General features: G+C 37.4%; 1 protein-coding gene across 24 annotated transcripts in view; it reads right to left on the reverse strand.

The window, feature by feature from the left end:
• R3HDM1 (R3H domain containing 1) overlaps positions 1–2,039 on the reverse strand; it is a 114,653-nt gene extending 112,614 nt beyond the window's left edge. For all 24 annotated transcript variants that reach the window (XM_008998972.4, XM_078327913.1, XM_035305032.3 and 21 more), the window contains exon 1: positions 1,902–2,039. The gene's annotated coding sequence lies outside the window, so the exon portion shown is untranslated. The remainder of the gene's footprint in view (positions 1–1,901) is intronic.
• Positions 2,040–8,136: the final 6,097 nt, after the last annotated feature.

Raw genomic sequence — 8,136 nt, forward strand, 5'->3', positions numbered from 1 at the left:
AAAAATAAAAAAAGAATATGAGGTGATTTTGATGGACATTTACTTATGGCAATTCTTAAGAAACATTAAGGAATGAGCCAGATCAAGGTAGAATGTAATGGCTGAGAATAATATATTTGTATTTAGAAGACATTAGAAATCTTTTTCTCCAAAGGGATACCTATCATAGCTTTTTCATCTGGATTCCTAAAATTCCAAATTTCTTAATTACCCTGAAATATTTCCAAAAGGAAATAATTTAAAAAAAACAAAACAGTAACATTCTATTACAAAATACACTTGGAAATCTGGATTAACAAGTATGTTCAGCAATAAGAAAGCATTGAAAACTTTCCTGAATTAAGTGATTCAAAGCCAAACAACACATATTATCTAGGCAATCTAGAATATGGAATCCCCAGGAAATCAAATACATAAGATTCCAATATATTTCATATCATTAGTGAGTTTAAGAAAACTACTGAGTTCACACTGGGTTAATGTATCAGAGATTAAGCTAAAGACAGCTATCATGTTAAGATGTGAAAAATGTAATAAAAATAGCAGAACTTGACTGGGTGAGGTGGCTCATGACTGTAGTCCCAGCACTCTGGGAGGCCAAGGTGGGTGATTGCTTGAGCTCAGTAGTTCAAAACCAGCCTGGGCAACCTGGCAAAACCCAGACTCTACTAAAATACAAAAATTAGCCAGGCATGGTGGTGCATGCCTGTAATCACAGCTACTTGGGAAGCTGAGGCATGAGAATTGCTTGAAACCGAAAGGTGGGGATTCCAGTGAGCAGTGATCATGCCACTGTACTCCAGCTTGGGTGACAGAGTGAGGCTCTGTCACAAAACAAAACAAACAAAAAAACCAACAATGGCAGAACTTGATATAAACAACTGAATCCAAAATGCATTTAAAAAGAATGAACAGATTGATATATAGAGAGATAGACAGACATAGGTTATAGCAGGTATGCTAAAATGTTACCCATAAAATCAAGGGGTGGTTATAGGAGTGTTCACTGTAAAACTCTTTAAATTTTTTTCTTTTCTTTTTTTTTTTTTTTTAAGATGGGGTTTCACCATGTTGGTCAGGCTGGTCTTGAACTCCTGACCTCAGGTGATCCGCCCGCCTTGGCCTCCAAAATGCTTAGATTACAGGCGTGAGCCACCACGCCTGGCCAAATGCTTTAAATTTTTCCGTATTTCTGAATATTTTCATAATAAAATCTTGTGGGGGGAAAAAAACCAGTGGAATTTATTTTCTCTATGTCAATTTGAAAAATGTGTAAGTTCCTTTCCTGAAAGAGTGTTTTCCATTAAATATCTAAATGGATTTCAGGGCCAGGGGTGGTGGCTCATGCTTGCAATCTCAGTGCTTTGGGAGGGTGAGGTAAGTGATCACTTGAGGCCGGAATTCGAGACCACCTTGGCCAACATGGCGAAAACCCATCTCTATTGAAAATACCAAAATTAGCTGGGCATGGTGGCACGCCTCTGCATGCCTGTAGTCCCAGCTACTTGGGAGATTGAGACAGGAGAACTGCTTGAACCTGGGAGGCAGAAGTTGCACTGAGCCAAGATAGCGCCACTACACTCCAGCCTGGGTGACAGAGTGTGACTCATAAATAAATAAACAATTGGATTTTAGGAATTTATAAATACAGATGAAACGTTTAAAAAGCCAAAGAGAAGTAGATACTAAAGTCACAGATAGATTGAACTATATTAAAAAACACCCACGTTTTCCTTAATTATAACCCATACCAAAGTTAATTGGTTCCTTCTGAAAACCAACAGCTGCAAAGTGGGGAGAGGGTGGGAAAGTTACTTAAAACAGTCCGGCTCCTTGCTTTTTATAGGTAAAATTTTGCAAGAAAAAGAAATATATTTTTCTGAATGACAGGGAAGTACTACCTGATGTGTCCTTTGGATTTGGGATTGTGGTGTCTCACAAAAATAAAATAAAACAATCCAAGGTTCTTTTTCACAGTTGTCAGCCAGGATGTCAATTGTAGTGAACCATCTGTAATCTGGCAGGAGGAGTCCCATGTCCTTGTCACCACTGTAGATTCCTGGACTGAAATAGACTGTCTTGGATCACATATATCATAACTTTCCGTGGCCTAAAATGAAACAAAAGAAACTATTTTAACAAAATAGCCAAGGGAAATGGAACACTCCACACGAAATTGAGAAATTAAAAATATTACTATCAGTTGTTTTATTATATTATTTTTCTAAACAAGAGTCAGAACACTTAGTAACTATGAATTGTAACATGTATTAGCTATGTGAACCTGAACAAGTCACTGAGGTCTAGAGGATTGATTAGTTAAAAGCAAAAGAGAGAAGAAAAGGGGAAATGATATATACTGAGAAGCTATGATGCAGTCAGAGTTATAATTGAGATAGTATCTATAGATAAGGAGAGGAAAAAAGATTGCAATTAGAAACACTTTAACTCGAAGAACCATGATTTTTAGAGTGCTATTCTAGAGCTGTAACTCTATGGACTTAAGACTGTAATTTTGAATAGTAATAACATTTTAGATTTTTTAAAATACAAAAAAAATAATAAGCCATTTAACATTTTCAATGAAATCTACATAGTTAAAAAAAAAAAAAAAGTCAGCTGGGTACAATGGCTCATGACTATAATCACAGCACTTTGGGAAACCAAGGCAGGAGGATCACTTGAGGCCAGAGGCTCGAGACCACATGGGTAGCACAGTGAGACCTCATCTCTACAAAAATTTTAAAATTACCTGGGTGTAGTGGTGTGCAACTGTAGTCCTAGCTACTTGGGAGGTTGAGGTAGGAGGATCACTTTAGTTGGGCGTTACAGTGAGCTATGATCATGCCACTGCATGCCAGTCTGGATGGCAGAGCAAAAACAAACAAAACAAAAAACCAAAATACAAAATTTTCTCTGTGTCGTATTTTTAAAGTCAGTTTCAGTTTATATTTATTCAGTATGAATGAATATAGCCTAGAAAGTAAACAACTCTAAAAAGATTATATGCCTCTTCCATTGTCCTTTGACAATTTTTTGTCAATAAACAGAATAGTACAATTTTAATGTGAAATAACTAAGTATACATACATGCATATAACGAGGTCTAAGCACCAAGAGACCTAACACTAGGACTGCGAAGCATGCATTATAGAGGGACTCACAGTTTTTTCTTTTTTTTGAGATGGAGTCTTGCTCTGTTACCCAGGCTGGAGAAGAGTGGTTAGACACTGGCTCACTGCAACCTCCACCTCCCGGGTTCAAGCAGTTCTCCTGCTTCAGCCTTCCAAGTAATTGGGATTAAAGGTGTGGCAACGCCACCACATCTGGCTAATTGTTTTATATTTTCAGTAGAGAGGGGTTTCACCATGTTGGCCAGGCTAGCAAATCACTGTGCCTAGTCGAGTAACTCACATTTTATACTAACTCTTCAAAAACCATTTTGAAATACAATCCCTTAGAATCCAATACATCCTGGCCTGGTGTGGTGGCTCAGGCCTGTAATCCCAGCACTTTGGGAGGCCGAGGTGGGCTAGTCATGAGGTGAGGAGATTGATACCATCCTGGCCAACATGGTGAAACCCCGTCTCTACTAAAATACAAATAAAAAATCATCCGGGCATGGTGGCACGTGCCTGTAGTCCTAGCTACTCAGGAGGCTAACGCAGGAGAATTGCTTAAACCTGGGTGGCAGAGGATGCCGTGAGCCAAGATTGTGCCACTGCACGACAACCTAGGCAACAGAGCAATACTCCATCTCAAAAAACAAAAAATACCCGATATATCCTTACATTAGTTCTCACAGTTTGATTTCACAATGTTTGATACAAGTATAACAGAAAAGGGGGTCTCAAAACAAATGTCAAAAATGTTTTAACTGATACTGTGTCATCTCAATCTAACCAAGATTCTCCAGTCACTAAATCAAATGAATGTTTTAAGTTAGACTAAAAACAACAAAAAAATCCTTCAATGTAATTTTTCTCAGTTTTAGCTTTATGTCTCATAAAATGGTAGACACAAGATGGCAACATTCACTAAGCAACCAAATTGTGTTCTTTGCAAAGTGATTTTACAATTTAAATCATGAATCCCTTAAATTTGTAATTCCATAAAAGCAAGGCTTTTAATCATTTAAGAAATAACTAAGGTACTAGATAAGGCAATAGCTACAGGAGAGAGTGAGGAAGGGGCAACACTGAAGAGGTGAACATCTTAGAAGATCCTCTTAGGATCCCAAGGTCCTATGGAATCCCTAAGAACCAAGAGACCACCTAGTCCAATACTGTAATTCAGCATTCAAGTTACTATTGCCTAGAAGTCAAATGACTACTTCAAAGTCACACAACAAGTATGTGAGACCAAAACTTGCTAATAGGCCACACCACTCGACAACAGACTACATAAATAAATGATTCAGAATCAAAATGACCAGTTATTGCCTGGGAAGGAGTCAATGGCACATAGAAATGGCAATAAAAAGATAAAGTGCACTAGCATTAGACTGGAGTTTAAATCCCTGCTCTGCTAGTTATATATTAAGTAACTTAATTTCTCGGAGCTGCAGTTTTCTAATCTGTAAAGTGGAAAAAGCTTCCAGGTTTGTTGTGAGGACTGACTGATTTAAATGCAGAGCACCCACTGCAGCCTCTGACAGGGTAGGTCCTCCAAAAACCTTAGCTCTCTTCCCCGGTCAGAATCACTTTAAACCAGCAGTTGGCTAAACCTGAATTTACTGGGTCCTGACCCCTACCCATGCACAACAGTAGACTGACAGGAGGCCACTGTGCACAAGTGACTTTGCATTTTTGTGTATGGCTCTCATTTGAAGACTTCTAATTGAATATTAAAAATTCATATAAACTGTTGGGTGTAGTGGCTCAGGCCTGTAATCTCAGGATTTTGGGAGGTGGGTGTGGAAGAATCACTTGAGACCAGGAGTTCAAGTCAAGCCTGGGCAATATAGCAAGACCCTGTCTCTCAAAAAAAAAAAAAAAAATTATACAAACTTTGCATTCTTCTCCAAAACATTAATGTATTTCTTTAATTTTTAATTTTATTTTTTTTAAGAGACAGAGTCTCGCTCTGTCACCCAGGTTGGAGTTCTGTGGCATAATCCTGGCTCACTGCAGCCCTGACTTTTGAGTCTCAAGCTATCCTCCCATCCTTGTTTCCTGAGTAACTGGGACTACAGGGTATACCACTATAGCCAGCTAATTTTTAAACTGTTTTTGTGGAGATGGGGTCTTGTTATTTTGCACAGGCTGATCTCAAACTCATGCGCTCAAGTAATCCCCTGTACCAACCTCCCAAAGTGCTCTCAACCTACAGGTGGGAGCCACCCTGCCCAGCTAATAAATTTGTTTGAAATAAAAATGGCTTCCCTCTCCAAATCTTAAAGTAAAAAGAATGTTTCGGCTTTGGAACTCATTGGAAAAACAAAAACACTCTTTTTTGGTAAACCCATGAAGCCTACACTTCTCAGTTTGCCAAAGGTTGTGTGGGCATGTGGGTGTCAAGCATAGAAAGCTACAAGTCAGACATGGCACATCATGTCTCTAACATAACATTTAGAAGTCCATTAAATGTACTGCCTTATTATAATAGTTGTACAGTAAGTGAAAGATACTGAGGAACTTACAGAATTTAGGAAGACAACTTAGAGAAAAAAATGAACAAAATGTAGGCATTCATTAGGTATATATATCTCAGTCTCTACTATTACTGAAATTTAAAAACAGAATTTTTCAGAATCTGGGTCAACCTAAGAGAGATGGATATATGTGCTCAAAATTCATGTTTAACTTCAAAAAAACTTATTTTAATTGTTAATATGCTATTTATTAGGGACAAGTCAGAGATTTGATTATATACAATTTCTGTGCTACCAGGTAGATAACCAAAGAAATGCCATATGTACCAACTATGATGAGTACTCATAGATGAGTACCAACTATGCAAACTTGGGTTTACATGTGCACAAAAAGGTTGGCACCTATCCTAAACCATAAATGAAAAGAAATTATACGTAAAATTAAAGGTCATAACCTTAAAAAAGTAACAGTATGGATGTACAAAGATACATAAAAAATCTTTTTATAATTTTTGGGTGGGAATGTCCTTCCCAAGTATGACACCAAAATCTAGACGCCATCCAGGGTAAATAGTTATAAAACTTAGAATAAGATTTTAAAATTTCTATATAACAAAACAGAACATAAACAAAAGGCAAATGACACAAATGAACTATTTCCAACACAACAAGATCAAAATATTGAAAGTAAAGCAGCTCTTATAAATCAAGGGAAAGAAGAACTAGAGAATGACAGGAATAGGTAAGTTACAAAAGAATACAAACAACTACTACCAAAACCAAATACTAATATACATCTACCATGTGCCTGACCCTGTTGTATTATTTTTCATAATGAATTCATATAAAACTCACACAATAGTTCTAAGAAGTATGTCCTATTATCTCTCTGTCCTATATAGATTAGTAAACTAAGGCACATAGAAAAATGAAGTAATCTGTCCAAGGTCACATAGCCAGTAAGAATGGAAACCATGATTTGAATTGGATGGACTAGTGCACCATTTCAGGCTCTTACCTGCAATACTGTATCATCATTTTTATGTACAAAGAAGAGGGGCAATTTGTGTTTATGGAGCACCTTTATTTCAAGAGTAATTATGACATGGTAACTCCTTCGCACTGGACTTAAGATAAAGTAAATTTATTCTTTTCACATGGAGAGAAGCTATGTATTTTTTTTTGGTGCAGAAGACAACAGTACTACTTTTTTCTTGAGACGGAGTCTCACTCTGTTGCCAGGCTGGAGTGCAATGGCGCGATCTCGGCTCATTGCAACCTCTACCTCCCGGGTGCAAGCAATTCTCCTGCCTCAGCCTCCTGAGTAGCTGGGATTACAGGCACGTCACCACGCCCAGCTAATTTTTGTATTTTTAGCAGACATGGTTTCACCATGTTGGCCAGGATGGTCTTAATCTCTTGACCTTGTGATCTGCCCATTGCGGCCTCCCAAAGTGCTCTGGAATTACAGGCGTGAGCCACTGTGCCCAGCCAACAGTACTGTTAATTTTGTTTGTATTAATGGTCAGCAGGAGTAATCACCACCAGCCTATCAGAACTTCCAGGAATTATATCACCATTCTGCTTCCCTCTATCCTCCCATCGCTTGTGATGATGAGTACCAACTATGCAAACTTGGGTGGCAATAAGGATTCAGAGTTTGTGGCTAAGAAACAATGTGATAGCAGTAGCTTACAATAATAAACATGCATGGTTAAATACCTTCCTCTATGTAACAAAGCATGGCAGAATTAGGATCAACACTTATAAAAGCAAGCTAGTACACATGAAGTCTAAAGACAAGTGGTTTTTCCAGTGAAACTTTTAGTTAGAAGTATGAACAAAAATGCAATATCGATACTGACAATTCAAAATATCACTTTATTATACTGGGGTCTAATTTTTGATTCCATAACATAAAAGAACTGAAAAGTGAGGTAGCCCCCAAAATAAATACTCCAATTTCACCCAAGGCAAGTCAATTTACTCTAGGTTAACAAAATATTTAAAAATCATTTCAGTTAATTTTTATGTGGGAAATAAATCTCACTCCCATAGGTAAAAATATTCTTCACAAAAATATTTAGGGAAAAGGAGTTACATTATGGATGTTATCTGAATAGAATTTGGCAAAGCACAAAAACAAAGAGTTGTTGCTTCCTTACACTATCTAGCTATCCAATCCTGTTTCATTAGATAGGATGTTATGTTTTTTTCGCAGAGATATAACCAGGCAGGCACATCTATAAAGAAAATTAAGGCACAAAAGCAATCCATATCACCTTCTCCTTGAGGTTATAAATTGGCACAACCAAATTGGTCAAATGTGTCCGGAAAGAAAGGCAAAGGGCACTGTTTATGCTTTATTTAGAAAGAGTGGAAATTGACATTGACAGAGTCACTTGTCAGTCACTTGAACAAGAATATAAGCACTGACATTTCAAAATGTTAAATGCCTATGTGATTTGTAAATAGTTACTGTCATTTAACAAAAATTTACCAAATAACCACAGAAACCACTATAACTTGAATGGATATCAGCT

Source organism: Callithrix jacchus, chromosome 6, assembly GCF_049354715.1.
Source record: "Callithrix jacchus isolate 240 chromosome 6, calJac240_pri, whole genome shotgun sequence".
In the NCBI taxonomy this organism is placed as follows: Eukaryota; Metazoa; Chordata; class Mammalia; order Primates; family Cebidae; genus Callithrix; species Callithrix jacchus.